The following is a 15,156-nucleotide window of genomic DNA, read 5'->3' as shown; positions in this document are numbered from 1 at the left end:
TCGCTGCAGAATACTGTGGTAGCCATGCTGGTTAAGTGTGCCTTGAATTCTAAATAAATCACTCACAGTATCACCAGCAAAGCACCCCCACATCATCACACCTCCTCCTCCATGCTTCAAGGTGGGAACCACACATGCAAAGATCATCCGTTCACTTACTCTGTGTCTCACAAAGACAAAAGAAATGCAGAATGAAGTGCACAGAAGTGCACTTCAAGTGGTGCAGCGGTCTAAGGCACTGCAGCTCAGTGCTTGAGGCTTCACTACAGACACCCTGGTTCGAATCCAGACTGTATCACAACCGGATGTGATTGGGAGTCCCATAGGGCGGTGCACAATTGGTCCAGCATCGTCCAGGTTTGGCCGGTGTAGGCCATCATTGTAAATACGAATTTGTTCTTAACAGACTAAAAAATGACATTAAATAAAAATTAAGTAAATTAAGTTAAAAAAAACAAGCAGGCTAGCTTCATAATAATTGTTACACTTGAAAATGAATGGCTGAATGAGTCTAAAGGCTTAAAATTAGCTCTTAAAGATAGTGAGGATGCCTCTTTCACGTACACACACACACACACAAAATGCACACACATGATGGCTGCGATAGAAAGGTCTCCTTGTTGTCAAGATTGTCAAACATAACAGAGGAATCCATCCATACAGGTCAGTCACACTCCTGTGTGTGTGTGTGTGTGTGTGTGTGTGTGTGTGTGGCAGCAAGTCACACAATCTCTGTAAATGTTTACTGTCTGAATGCAGAGAGAGGGAGTGAGTGAATGAGTTTGTTAGAAGAGTGTTCAGAGAGAGGGAGGGAGTGAGTGAATGAGTTTGTTAGAAGAGTGTTCAGAGAGAGGGATTCCTCTTCTTCACTGACCAAAGATATGACAAACATCTGATAGAGAAAATCAGTTTTCTGAGGAGAGAGGATGAGGAAGAGAGAGAGAGGGATAAGGTAAAAGAGAGAGGAATAGGTGTAATTGATGGTGTAAGGTGTAAGTGTTTCAACATTTTTGGTTATGGCTTGAAAAATGATTTTGTTCATGTCAAGAGTCACAATTAAAGTAACGAAATTACTCAAATGTAAATGAACTGTGTTACAGTAAAACAACTGCCTGGAATATAGGGTGAGCCCAGTGTTCAGTGACCAAAGGTTGGGCCATCCAGAAAATGAAAAAGCGATGAGCTGCAGATGTTCTACTGGACACACACACACACACACACACACACACACACACACACACACACACACACACACACACACACACACACACACACACACACACACACACACACACACACACACACACACACACACACACACAGACACAGACACAGACAGACACTGTACTTGTGAGGACTTTTTGGGGACCAACAATTTATTCCCATTCAAAAAACGCTAACCATAACCTTAACCCTAAATCTAAATTTAACTCCTAACCCTAATTCTAATCCTAACTCTAATTCTAACCATAACCCTAAACCTAACACCCAAGCCTAAAATAGCCTTTTTACAAGTAAGGACCGGTAAAATGTGTTCACTTCTCTGAATTGTTGTTGGTTTACTATTTTTGTGAGGACTTCTGGTACTCAGAACGTCAAACGTGTACACACAGCACACATACACACACACAGACAGCAAATGTTTTTAGACAAACACACACAGACATATTTGGAATCCCCAGTTCCTCTCCGAGAAATGAATTTGCACCTAAACATAAGCACATGGTTTTAAGGGCTCTTAGATATACATCTTAATACAGCCTATTTAGCCTAGAACTAAACATGAGGGACATTAAAATCACCTCAACATTAGAGTAGACCAATTTTGCAGCTTCAAAATGACTGACAAATATATTGTCATGAGGTAATAGAGTAATACAGTAACACTTGGCATCAAGTTCTTATTGTTACTTTGTGATTACAATAGAAATATTGTTGTTAAATAATAGTCATGTTAGATTGTATTCTGAGTAAACTATCCCTTTAAAGGGAAAGAGGGGGATACCTAGTCAGTTGTACAACTGAACGCATTCAACTGAAATGTGTCTTCCGCATTTAACCCAACCCCTCTGAATCAGACGTGCGGGGGGCTGCCATAATCGACATCCACGTCTTCAGCGCCCGGGGAACACTGGGTTAACTGCCTTGCTCAGGGACAGAACGACAGCTTTTTACCTTGTCAGCTCGGGGATTTGGTTACTGGCCCAACGCTCTAACCACTAGGCTACCTGCTGCCCCTAAAGATGGTATTGTGTGTGTTTGAAACAAGAACACTTACCCTCAGATGTACAAAGAGGTTCGAAGTTGTTTTTGCAGAGCATGCAACTTTTTTTGTGTGGTGGGGGGGTTTATAACATACCATCTACCTGCAGTGAAGCAGCTCAAAATGTATATTACATTCAGTCATCTAACAGACTCCCATCCAGAGCGACCCACAGGAGCAACCAGTGTCAAGTGCCCTGCCCAAGGGCACATCAACAGATCCCCCACGCAATCAAATCGGGGACCGAGCCAGCGACCTCTCGGCCACCAGCCCAATGCTCCTAACCACCATTCCACCAACCATCCAAGATCCCCCCACAGTTCCCCCCCGAGAGATGCCCCACAAGCTGAGTCTTCCTGAGTCTGAAACAAGCAACATGAGGGCAATACTAGAACAAATGGGCTATTGATTCTGTATCCTCGCAACAAAATCTGCAGAGCTGCGATGGTTGTATGCCCCAAATATTCATCATTTTGTTGATGGCAAGAATCCTGTACAATCATTTTAGCTGAAAAGCACAAAGTGTTGAATTTGGTTTTACATACTGTACGTAGTACTTGCTCAGACCTTGCGGGGGCCCCATTAAACTGCGGTGCGCCACTGCCTCAAGTGATGCCTTTTAACATTCAGAACGAGTATTGGGGCTCTTAATTATCCTGTTGCGACTCTAGGGGCAGTATTTTCATTTTTGGAAAAAAAACATCCCCGTTTTAAACGGGATATTTTGTCAGGAAAAGATGCTAGAATATGCATATAATTGACAGCTCTGGATAGAAAACACTAACGTTTCCAAAACTGTAAAGATATTGTCTGTGAGTATAACAGAACTGATGTTGCAGGCGAAAGCCTGAGAAAAATCCAATCCGGAAGTGCCCCAGGTTTTGAAAGCGCTGCGTTCCAATGAGTCCCTATTGAGCTGTGAATGTGCCATCAACGAGCTTACGCTTTCTACGTATTCCCCAAGGTGTCCACAGCATTGTGACGTAGTTTTACGCATTTATGTTGAAGAATAGCCATAGGTAACATTAAACAATGGCGACCCACTGGTGTTGGGGTAAGTCTCAGTGGAAACGAGAGTCCTCAGTGGAAATGCGACATAATGGTGCCCGAGACAGCTGAGACTCTGACACACACACACACACACCACCACACCCCAATCTATATAATCCCTCATCCCTCCCTCCCTCCTTCCCCTGCAGATGAAGGTCGTTATAAGAGAGGGATGGAGGGAGGAATGGTGGAGGGGGATAAGGAGGTATCATATTCCCAGCCATTGCTGGAGTTAAGAAAGGTCAAGGACTCTCATTTCTCATCCAAAGAAATGACTCCCCATTCCCACCATCCTTCTCGCTCTCTCTCAATTCAGTTTCAATTCAATATAAGGGCTTTATTTGCATGGGAAACATATGTTAACATTGCCAAAGCAAGTGAAATAGAAAATAAACAAAAGTTAAATAAACAATACAAATTAACATTAAACATTACACTCACAAAAGATCCAAAAGAATAAAGACATTTCACATGTCATATTATGTGCAAATAGTTAAAGTGCAAAAGGGAAAATAAATAAACATAAATATGGGTTGTATTAAAATGGTGTTTGTTCTTCACAAATCTTGCTGCTGTGATGGCACACGGTGGTATTTCACCCAGTAGATATGGGAGTTCATCAAAATTGGGTTTGTTTTCGAATTCTTTGTGGATCTGTGTAATCTGATAGAAATATTTGTCTCTAAATCAAATCAAATGTATTTATATAGCCCTTCGTACATCAGCTGATATCTCAAAGTGCTGTACAGAAACCCAGCCTAAAACCCCAAACAGCAAGCAATGCAGGTGTAGAAGCACGGTGGCTTGGAAAAACTCCCTAGAAAGGCCAAAACCTAGGAAGAAACCTAGAGAGGAAACAGGCTATGTGGGGTGGCCAGTCCTCTTCTGGCTGTGCCGGGTGGAGATTAAAACAGAACATGGCCAAGATGTTCAAATGTTCATAAATGACCAGCTTGGTCGAATAATAATAAGGCAGAACAGTTGAAACTGGAGCAGCAGCACGGCCAGGTGGACTGGGGACAGCAAGGAGTCATCATGTCAGGTAGTCCTGAGGCATGGTCCTAGGGCTCAGGTCCTCCGAGAGAGAGAAAGAGAGAAAGAGAGAATTAGAGAGAGCACTCTTAAATTCACACTTGACACCGAATAGGACAGGAGAAGTACTCCAGATATAACAAACTGACCCTAGCCCCACGACACATAAACTACTGCAGCATATATACTGGAGGCTGAGACAGGAGGGGTCATACCTGTTACGCGAGGGCAGCAAGAAGCCAAGGTAAGTTGCTAGCTAATATTAAACTTATTTTATAAAAAACAATCAATCTTAACATAATCACTAGTTACCTACACATGGTTGATGGTATTACTAGTTTATTTAGCGTGTCCTGCGTTGCATATAATCGATGCGGTGCCTGTTAATTTGAGGAGAGGGACGGAATCTATACTGTTACACTGGCAATACTAAAGTGCCTAAAAGAACATCCAATAGTCAAAGGTATATGAAATACAAATGGTATAGAGAAAAATAGTCCTATAATTCCTATAATAACCTCAACCTAAAACTTCTTACCTGGGAATATTGAAGACTCAAGTTAAAAGGAACTGCTAGCTTTCATATGTTCTCATGTTCTGAGCAAGGAACTTAAACGTTGAATGTAATATCTATTTTCTGATTTTTGATAATTAGTGGGTATCGGCCTAATTCTGCCCTGCATTGAATTATTTAGTGTTTTACGTTGTACACAGAGGATATTGTTGCAGAATTCTGCATGCAGAGTCTCAATTTGGTGTTTGTCCCATTTTGTCAGACCCCAGACCTCACAAACCAAGTATTTTTTAGCCAGATCCTAATTGGTATGTCGAATTTGTTGTTCCTTTTGATGGCATAGAAGGCCCTTCTTGCCTTGTCTCTCAGCTCGTTTACAACTTTGTGAAAGTTACCTGTGGTGCTGATGTTTAGGCCTAGGTATGTATAGTTTTTTGTGTGCAACGGTGTCTAGATGGAATTTGTATTTGTGATCCTGTCAATTGGACCTTTTTTGGAACATCATTATTTTTGTCTTACTGAGATGTACTGTCAGGGCCCAGGTCTGATAATCTATGCAGAAAATCTAGGTGCTAGTGTAGGACCTCCTTGATTGGGGACAGAAGCACCAAATCATCAGCAAACAGTAGACATTTGACTTCAGATTCTAGTAGGGTGAGGCCGGGTGCTGCAAACTATTCTAGTGCCCTCGACAATTTGTTGATATATATGTTGAAGAGGGTAGGGCTTAAGCTACATCTCATTCCACAACCCTGTGGAAAGAAATGTTTGCGTTTTTTTGCTAATTTTAACAGCACACTTGTTGTTTTGGTACATGGATTTTATAATGTTTATGTTTTCCCCCAACATGACTTTCCATCTATTTGTATAGCAGACCCTCATGCCAAATTGAATCAAAAGCTTTTTTTTACATCAACAAAGCATGAGAAGAAGTTGCCTTTGTTTTGGTTTATTTGTTTGTCAATTAGGGTGTGCAGGGTGAATACGTGGTCTGTCGTACGGTTATTTGGTAAAAAGCCAATTTGACATTTGCTCAGTACATTGTTTTCACTGAGGAAATGTATGATTCTGCTGTTAATGATAATGCAGAGGATTTTCCCAATGTTTCTGTTGATGCATATCCCACAGTAGTTATTGGGGTCAAATTTGTCTCTACTTTTGTGGATTGGGGTGATCAGTTCTTGGTTCCAAATATTGGGGAAGATGCCAGAGCTAAGGATGATGTTAAAGAGTTTAAGTATAGCCAATTGGAATTTGTGGGCTGTATATTTTATCATTTCATGTAGGATACATCAACACCACAGGCCTTTTTGTGCTGGAGGGTTTGTATTTTGTCTTGTAGTTCATACAATGTAATTGGAGAATCCAGCGGGATCTGGTAGTCTTTAATAGTTGATTAGAAGATTTGTATTTGATCATGTATATGTTTTTGCTGTTTGTTCTTTGTTCTTTGTTATAGGGCCAAAAAGATTGGAGAAGTGGTTTACCCATACATCTCTGTTTTGGATAGATAGCTCTTCGCCTTGTTTGTTTAGTGTTTTCCAATTTTCACAGAAGTAGCTAGAGTCTATGGATGCTGATTTCTGACGTGCTGTTCCTTCTTTTTCCGTTGTGTATTTCTGTATTGTTTTAGTCATTCACCATAGTGAAGGCATAGGCTCAGGTTTTCTGGTTCTCTATGTTTTTGGGTGGATAGGTTTTTCAATTTCTTTCTTAGGTTTTTGCATTCTTCATCAAACCATTTGTCATTGTTGTTCATTTTCTTTGGTTTTCTGTTTGAAATTTGATAGGGAAGCTGAGAGGTCAAATATACTGTTTAGGTTTTCCACTGCCAAGTTTACACCTTCACTATTACAGTGGAACGTTTTGTCCAGGAAGTTGTCTAAAATGGGTTTACATGTGTTGTTGCTAAATTGTTTTTTGGTAGGTTTCCACACTACTTTCCTTCTCTCTCTCTTCCTCATTCCCCTCTCAGTGTCTCTCTCAGAGCTCCTCTCCATCCTGCCCCTATTGCCATCCACAGGGAGGCACACATACACTCTTCATATCTCCAGGCCAGACAGACACAGTGATTGTTCCTATAAATAGGGATGAATGAGAGAAACAAGGCAAAGGAAATTCCAATTGGAATTTCTCTTCATCCATTTATTCCCCAAATGCTGCCATCATTCCAGAGCTTGTGTATGTGTGTGTATACAGTGCATTCGGAAAGTATTCAGACCCCTTCCCTTTCTCCACATTTTGTTACGTTACAGCCTAATTCTAAAATGGATTAAATAAATAAAAAATCCTCATCAATCTACACACAATACCCCATAATGACAATGCAAAAACATGTTTTTAGAAATATTTGCAAATGTATTAAAAATAAAAAAACACAAATACCTTATTTAGGGACTAGGAGACTAATTAAGGAAAGATGAACTGATCCAAGTACAGAAAGATCCTTGACAAAAACCTGCTCCAGAGTGCTCAGGACCTCAGACTTTGGCGAAGGTTCACTTTCCAACAGGACAACGACCCTAAACACACAGCCAAGACAATGCAGGAGTGGTTTCCTTCCTTATATACCAGGCGGTGTCAGAGGAAAGTCACTTCGCCAGAAATCTTGCTTGTTTGTAGGTGACCAAATACTTATTTTCCACCATAATTTGCAAATAAATTCATTAAAAATCCTACAATGTGATTTTCTGGATTTTATTTTCTCATTTTGTCTGTCATAGTTGAAGTGTACCTATGAAAATTACAGGCCTCTCTCATCTTTTTAAGTGGGAGAACTTGCACAATTGGTGGCTGACTAAATACTTTTTTTGCCCCACTGTATGTATGTATGTATGTATGTGTACCTGGTGCAGTGCTGTGGGACACCCTAGGAAAGGTTGAGTGAGAGAGAGGGTGTGGGGGGGTTAGTTAGGGGCAGGGAGGCTGACTGTATTGCTTGCAGCGGCATGCTAGGTATGCAATGCGGAACCAGTGGAGAGCATCTATTAAGCTGGAGGCGTAAATATTAGCCTGTTGGATTGGTAGTGGATAAGGGTGGAGAAGGGGAGGGGGGGATGATTAGGTTGTGATTGGGAGGGGGCAGCTCTTAGAGAGGAGTACAGTGGGGTAGACAAGGCTTGTTGGGTGGGGGTGATCATGACTTCTAAGAGGGTCTGTGATCAACCTTTAAAACTCCTCAAGGTCCGGGGTAACAGGTTGTAAGTGGTCTCAACCCCCCCTCTCTCTTTCAGTCTCTCTCTTCTTCTCACTCTCTCTTTCTCCCTCCTTCTCGCACTCTGCCCCCCCCCACACATCTTCCTCCTCAGAACATACCGAACAGACAACTTCTACCAAAGTCACCACATTGAGCAGATTTTCCTAATATAACACCCACAGAGAGAGGATGATGGATGATTACTCACCGTTTGATTCCCCTGGTGATCATAACACATATGACTTTCCTCCTCAGCCATACTAAGGTAATGAGTGTCCTCTTACCCCAGGGAAGGAGTCACTGCTTAGGCCTGCCCCTCATTGCGGCCTCCTGGTTCCCGGAGAGGCCTACTGGAGCCAGGCCAGACCACACTAGGCCCTTGCCAGGCTGAGTGGGTTGTCAGTGGGTATAGTATAACAACATGGCCCTAAAATGACTTGATACTTGATATGTTACCTGGCAACATGGACCTACACTGACTTGGGTCAGCAACATAACAATCAGAGCAGGAAGCAGCTGGATTTGCCCGCTATATAGTAAACACTTCTGAAAACAAAAATGTGCTTTTTGGCCTTGATTTATGGTTAGGGTTAGGCATAAGGTTAGCAGTGTGATTAAGGTTAGGTTTAGGGTTAGGTTTAAAATCAAATTTTAAGAAAATTCATTGTAGAAATAATTGGGGTTTAGCCATTTGTCGCTGTGGTAACTAGTGACGACCCTCCACTAGGCTTGATGAGGAAAACAGATCACCCAAACACACATGTGCACAATGCAGCAATAGGCAGACTATGGGTCTATATGTGAGCAATGGTGAACTGGAAGAAAGGAAAGGTCATCATGTAACAATTTTAAAGTCAAGGACAGGTTCTGGGTTCTGTAATGCCCAGATGAGGCTCTACTCTCTGTCATAAACCTAGATGAACCACCTGCCAGAGTCTGGTGTTTGATACGTATGTTTATAAATATGATTCAGTACTAGAGAGTAGGCCTATGCGTGACACTGTGACAGCAGTATCTACTGTAGGCTGAAACAGAGAATAGAGAAAGGCTGTGACGTTTGAGGCCACGCTAGTTTCACTTTTCTCCTACAGACCAAAACCACAACAATACTGACACACTCACACACACACACACACACACACTTACACCACACAAGGGTGGAGTCACGTCACATCTAACCAGTGGAATCCCAGAGCTTTGTGACATCATACACCCACCCCCTCCCACTTAGAGAGACAGAGAAAGACAGAAAGAATGTGATGGGCGAGAGCGGTGGGCTGTCTTAGTGTGTAATGGAGAGAAAGAGAGACGGAGGCTTTTCATCTGTTGGCTCCCACATTGACCGACTGTGACGTCTGTGCTCTTCATCCTTTCATCCTAAGAAATGACGTTGAATAGACGTTGAATCTGTGCCCAGTGGGGAGAGACAGAGCCAGAGAGAGTGAGAAAGAAAAAACACAAGACACTGAGTTGGCTGACAAAGGGGCAGGTTGACGTTTATTGGGATGAGTCTTGTCCTGGAGGCAGAACTGAGGGATTCCAGCTGGATGTGCCAGCAGCAAAGTCAAAATATGCTATATTGTAAAAAATAAAATGGTTGTTGGTCTTAATTTAAGGTTAGGGCTAGGCATTACGGTTAGCAGTGTGGTTAAGGTTAGGGTTAGATTTAAAATCAGATTGTGTGAGTTTGTGGCTGTGCCAGCTAGTGACCACTCTGCAGAGCTGGCTCCAGTACATGAGTCATCCCAATAAATAATAACCTGCGTGAAAGGGTGTCAGAAAGAGAACGAGTGTAAAGCCGAGTATGAGAGTTAGAAAGAGAAGGACGAATAAAACAAAGAGATATTCAGTACCATTCCCCTAATCATTCCCAGACCCAGGGGACTCACATACAGCTGTGTCATCACAGTTTTCATAGCTATTACAAAATGAAGACTTCCCTCAGACCCCCAGGACTGTCACTTAGATGGTTCCGTGTTTGACACGTCACAGTGGAAACACTAGGCCAACCACAAACCATTTAGTCCTTAAAGTCTCAGTCAATCAATCAATCTATTAGGGTTCATTTACTCTCAGTGATTAAATGGTTTAATCATGGAGGGGAGCAAAGGTAACTCACAATAAAAAAAAGAAAACCCCCAAAAACCTCTAACTGTAATGTAACACTCACACACACATTCACTATGAAGCTGAGGTGGTGTGATCTGTGTTTGTGCATGAAGTTAGCGTGCGAGAGACAGAGAGACAACAAAGGTTACGCAAAACCTTTGGGGCAACCGTTAACCAACAATTACATGGCTGGTGAACTGGTTTCACAGAGAGAGAAGGGGGGGGGGGGGGGGGGGGGGGGGGTAAGGGGGTAGGAGGGAGAGAGAGTCCAACCCTGCGCATCCATTATTCAAAAAGACTTGCTTAAACAAAATGAAGACAGCTGGTCATGGTGAGAGCGAGGGAGAGAAAGAGAGACCCCTCCTCACTATAGAGTTGTCCTGAGCATTGCCCTAAGGTAACCTCGGTTTTGTGGTAGTCAGAAAGTAGAGTGTAGAGAGTGTAGGGGTAGACAGATGGACCAGTGGCCCGGAGCTTTGCTGGTTCAAATCCCAGGCCCAAAAAATGTAAAGTGAGAGGACAGGCAATGCAAACACAAGCAGTAAATATCCATAGGAATAGAAGACTTTATCTCACCTTCGTCATCTCATGACAACACATACACACATATGGGGAGAGTCCCAAGGATCAGTCTGGATTTTCTCCAACATTCTCACACACACAGCAGCTTTCTCTCACACACACACACACACACACACACACACGACCCAATGAGAGGTGAGTGATAAAAGCTATGAACTATAACCTCAAGAAGATAACAGACCTTTCACTCACTCAATCACCAAGCATCCCTGTGTGTGTGTGTTGTGTGTGCACGAGTGCGGTGCTAATTCGGTTCTTGGAGAAGAATGTGTATGCGAGAGAGAGAGAGCGAGAGAGAGACAGAAAGAGAGAGAGAGAGAGACAGAGACAGAGACAGAGAGAGAGAGAGAGAGAGAGAGAGAGAGAGAGAGAGAGAGAGAGAGAGGAGAGAGAGAGAGAGAGAAAGACAGGGAGTGTGGATGGTTTGTCAGAAAGGTAAAAAAAAGGATATAATATATGACATTTAGCAGATGCTTTTATCCAAAGTGGCTTATAGTCATGAGTGCATACATTTTACGTATGGGTGGTCCCGGGAATCGAGCCCACTACCCTGGAGTAACACAGAAGAAAAAACATCCAAGCCGATACTGACACCATAATGAGAAGGGTGAGAAACCAGCCAATCGAACGCAAACAAAAACAACACGCGCACGCATGCACACACAAATATATAACGAGAGGACACGGCCGTTTGTTGAGAGTTTCTCATGACCAGGTTGCCCCAAGCAACCCTTAATAAATACTGATTAATGATTGGATCAGAGGCAGGAAGCACATTCCACACAGTTACCCACTGATCACAGCCGCCTCAACCTCAAAACACACACATACACACACTCTCTATACTTCCTTCTTCCCCCCATCTCTATCCTTCCCTCTCACTCCATCACTCTCTTTTTCTCTCCCTATCCAGAGGCTGGCTATCCCCTCTGGTTTTGGCTCCTGGTTCTGTGTTTGGTTAATGCTGAAGTGAAACCGTAAACACACACGTGCGCGCGCACATACACACACACACACACACACACAAATGGAATAAGAGCGTCACAGTATCGATCTCATAAAATCCCCCACTCAACCGGTTACTGGGTGTCCTCGGTACTGAAGCCTTTTACAACTTCATCATAACATTCTGGTAAGTATGTGCGTGAAGTATTTAGGTCAAGAGGATGACTGTACATTTCATACCATCTCCAATGAATCAGTTTCTGGTGTAGCAGACGCGTTTTCATCACATTACACACAACCTTGCCCATGCGACCCTTGTTGAGTGGTGTAGTTTGAAGCATGTGCTAATTTATCCCCTGCTTCCCTCTTTCTTTCCCTCTCACTTACCACTTCTCTCCTCAGGTGTATTGTCCCTGTCAGACCAGGTGAGCTGGATGACTCCACACAGATGTCAGTGAGTTTGTATATTAATGCAAGTCATATTCATGAAAGCACCTGTGCCCGGGGACATACAGTACATGCCATACAGCACGTCTAACATGTACTTCTCCTCTCCTACGGCCCAGCTCTACTAGTGAACATCTTGTTCATCTATAATACAGGGAAGCAGTGAACAACCATCCAGTAACAGAACTGGAGGTCACTGACCTACAGCAACTGTCAGAGTCAAGACAGGATGGATAGAACACAGACGAACTGTATTCATCCTCTCACAAGGAGGTCGACAACGGGAGTGTGTACAGCTTAGCTCACACAGAAACACACTCAGCCTATGAGAAAGAGGCAGCCCAGATACATGTACAAATCACTTCAACACGTGGTTGGCTGTAGTTTTCCCCTGCATATCAACTGTCAGTTCTTCCATTAAAGTGTCACTCCAGATTCTCACGAGCAGTGTCTGTATATTCAATATCTATCCCTGCAAACTGAGAAACAGAAACAAACACTCGGCAACTCTACATTCATGTAATACAAAATGCAGTAGGGCAGGGGTAGAGAGTGCTCGCCCCTGGAGAGCTACTGGGTGCAGGCTTTTGCTCCCTGCTCTAACACACCCATGTGTGTGTGTGTGTGTGTGTGTGTGTGTGTGTGTGTGTGTGTGTGTGTGTGTGTGTGTGTGCGTGCATGTTTTAAGACAGCATTACTGCCCTCAACACTATTTTCAAGTTCAGTTCACCAGGATACAAAGAATCCATTGTTTTAGAGAAAGGGAGAGGGAGAGGGGAGAGAGAAAGAAAGAGAGAGAGGGAGGAGGGGAGAGAGAAAGAAAGAGAGAGAGGGAGGAGGGGAGAGAGAAAGAAAGAGAGAGAGGGAGTAGGGGAGAGAATGAAAGAGAGAGAGAGAGGAAGGAGGGGAGAAAGAAAGAGAGAGAGGGAGGAGGGGAGAGAGAATGAAAGAGAGAGAGAGAAGAGTGACAGAAGAACTTTCCAAAACATTTAGTTCTGGAATGTTGGTGGAAGGTGCCACATAGCTCCAAATATTTGTTGTGTCCGTCGTCAAGGCAACGGAGCGGCCAAGGTTTTTAATAAAGAAATGCTACAATGCAAGAGAGAGATTGGAAGATAGAGAGGGTGGTGCAAGATGAAGAGAAAGAACCCGACAGACGGATAGTGAGGGATAGAAAGATAAAGAGATGGAGAGGAAGGCGGCGACTAGAGGGAGAAAAATAAATCAAGATAGTGAAAGAGAGAGGTAGAGAGAGAGAGAGAGGGGGAGGTAAACATGTTTGCTTTTTCAGTTTTGTGGCATTGTGAAACACACTCTTCCACACAGTGACAGCTCTCCTCAGGTAGACACAACTTAGAGAGGTGAACAGAACAAACTACTGTCACTCAACTATGCTGCTTCCTCTGCCTCGCCTCTTCACACACACACACACGCACATGCACACAGAAAACAGCCTGTAATATCTGGTGTACTTCTGGCATGCTGTGTGTGTGGGGGGTGAGCAGGTTGCTTTGGCTGGTCTCTCTGGGTCTACACACACACTCATATATATACACACACACACTCATATACATACAAACACATTCATATACACGCAAACACTCATATACATACAAACACACACACACACAGTCATATACATACAAACACAGTCATATACACACACACACACACTCAGGGCCAAGTGCTCTTCAAAGATATGGTACTAAATCCCCCCCCCCACCCCCCAATAACTCTCAGCATTGATCTGTGATCAGGTTTCATCTCTGCCATGCTGAAGGGGGATGGGGGGTTATCTCTATCTACAGTAGCTACACAGATGGAGCTACCCAGTCTTTATTACACAAGGCTCCAGATAACAGCCAATGCGAGCTTATGCTAACAGCTTCATGAATAATTGACAGTCTAAGTAAATGGAAGCCTCTCTCTCTCTCTCTCCGCTGAGGGCTAACGACTTGGACTAGCTCTGATCACTCACTAACACAGGGAGGGGGGTATCTCCGAGTGCTCAAAGAGATGTCCTGGTCACAAAGTATGATTCCTCTAAGATTGTATTGTAGTGTGTTACTCTGTCACAATTCACTGAGACTTTCCAGTCCCTTACAGCTGTGGCAGAATGTCATATAGAAACCCTGTGACGCTCCACAAAAACATTCTCCCTCCGATCCAGACAAAACAGCCTCAGCTCTCTTTCTCTCCCCCTTCTTTTCTCCCTCTCCCCTCCCCCTCTCTCTCTACAGACTCTTCTGCGCTCCTCTCAGACGACACAAAACTCCTGGTCAGCTTAAAACAAGAGCGGAGTCCTGCTGTCACGCTCTAATTTTCTCTCCCTCCCTGCACCCTTACTTCTCCCCTTTTAATCCCAGCCCCCTCCCTCCCTGACCATCATTTTGTATTGCCTCTGAAGAGTCATTCTAGCATAACAACAGAATATAAACACAAGCAGACAACCCACCCCCCAACACACACACACACACTGGGGGGGTTAGAGTGTCGGCCATCTTGTTTCCCACCTGTACAAACACAGAGCTCCATCTGGGTTCACGGACCAGTGGTTTAATAGCTATTGATCATTATGCCCAGCAACACACACACATGCTGGCTTGTTACAGGCTGACAGAAGCAGTGACACACACACACACACATACACGCCTCTGTCTGTCACGTGTCATGATTAGCCATAGTGGCAGGCAGAGCGCTGAGGCTTTCCATACCTGCTTCAGAGCATCAAGAAGGCCTTTCACACCACAGACAGGCTGCCAGTTCACCTGCCTTATGATTTTGGTGTGTGTATGTGTGTGTGTATGTGTGTGTGCACGCGTGTGTGTGTGCGTTCTGTTGTGCCTCACTCAGCAGAATAGTGTCATTTAATTTACATAATGAGGCCCAGGCTCACTTTCATAGATTAAATTACCTAGAAAAACACACACAGCTATACATTATACACAGGTAGAACTTGTTCTCTCCAAGCTGCTATCGCACGCAGGCTGTTCCAGTGTCTTTCCATCCCTCCTTCCT

Source organism: Oncorhynchus clarkii, chromosome 4, assembly GCF_045791955.1.
Source record: "Oncorhynchus clarkii lewisi isolate Uvic-CL-2024 chromosome 4, UVic_Ocla_1.0, whole genome shotgun sequence".
Classification (NCBI taxonomy): Eukaryota; Metazoa; Chordata; class Actinopteri; order Salmoniformes; family Salmonidae; genus Oncorhynchus; species Oncorhynchus clarkii.
This window is presented reverse-complemented; position numbering follows the sequence as displayed.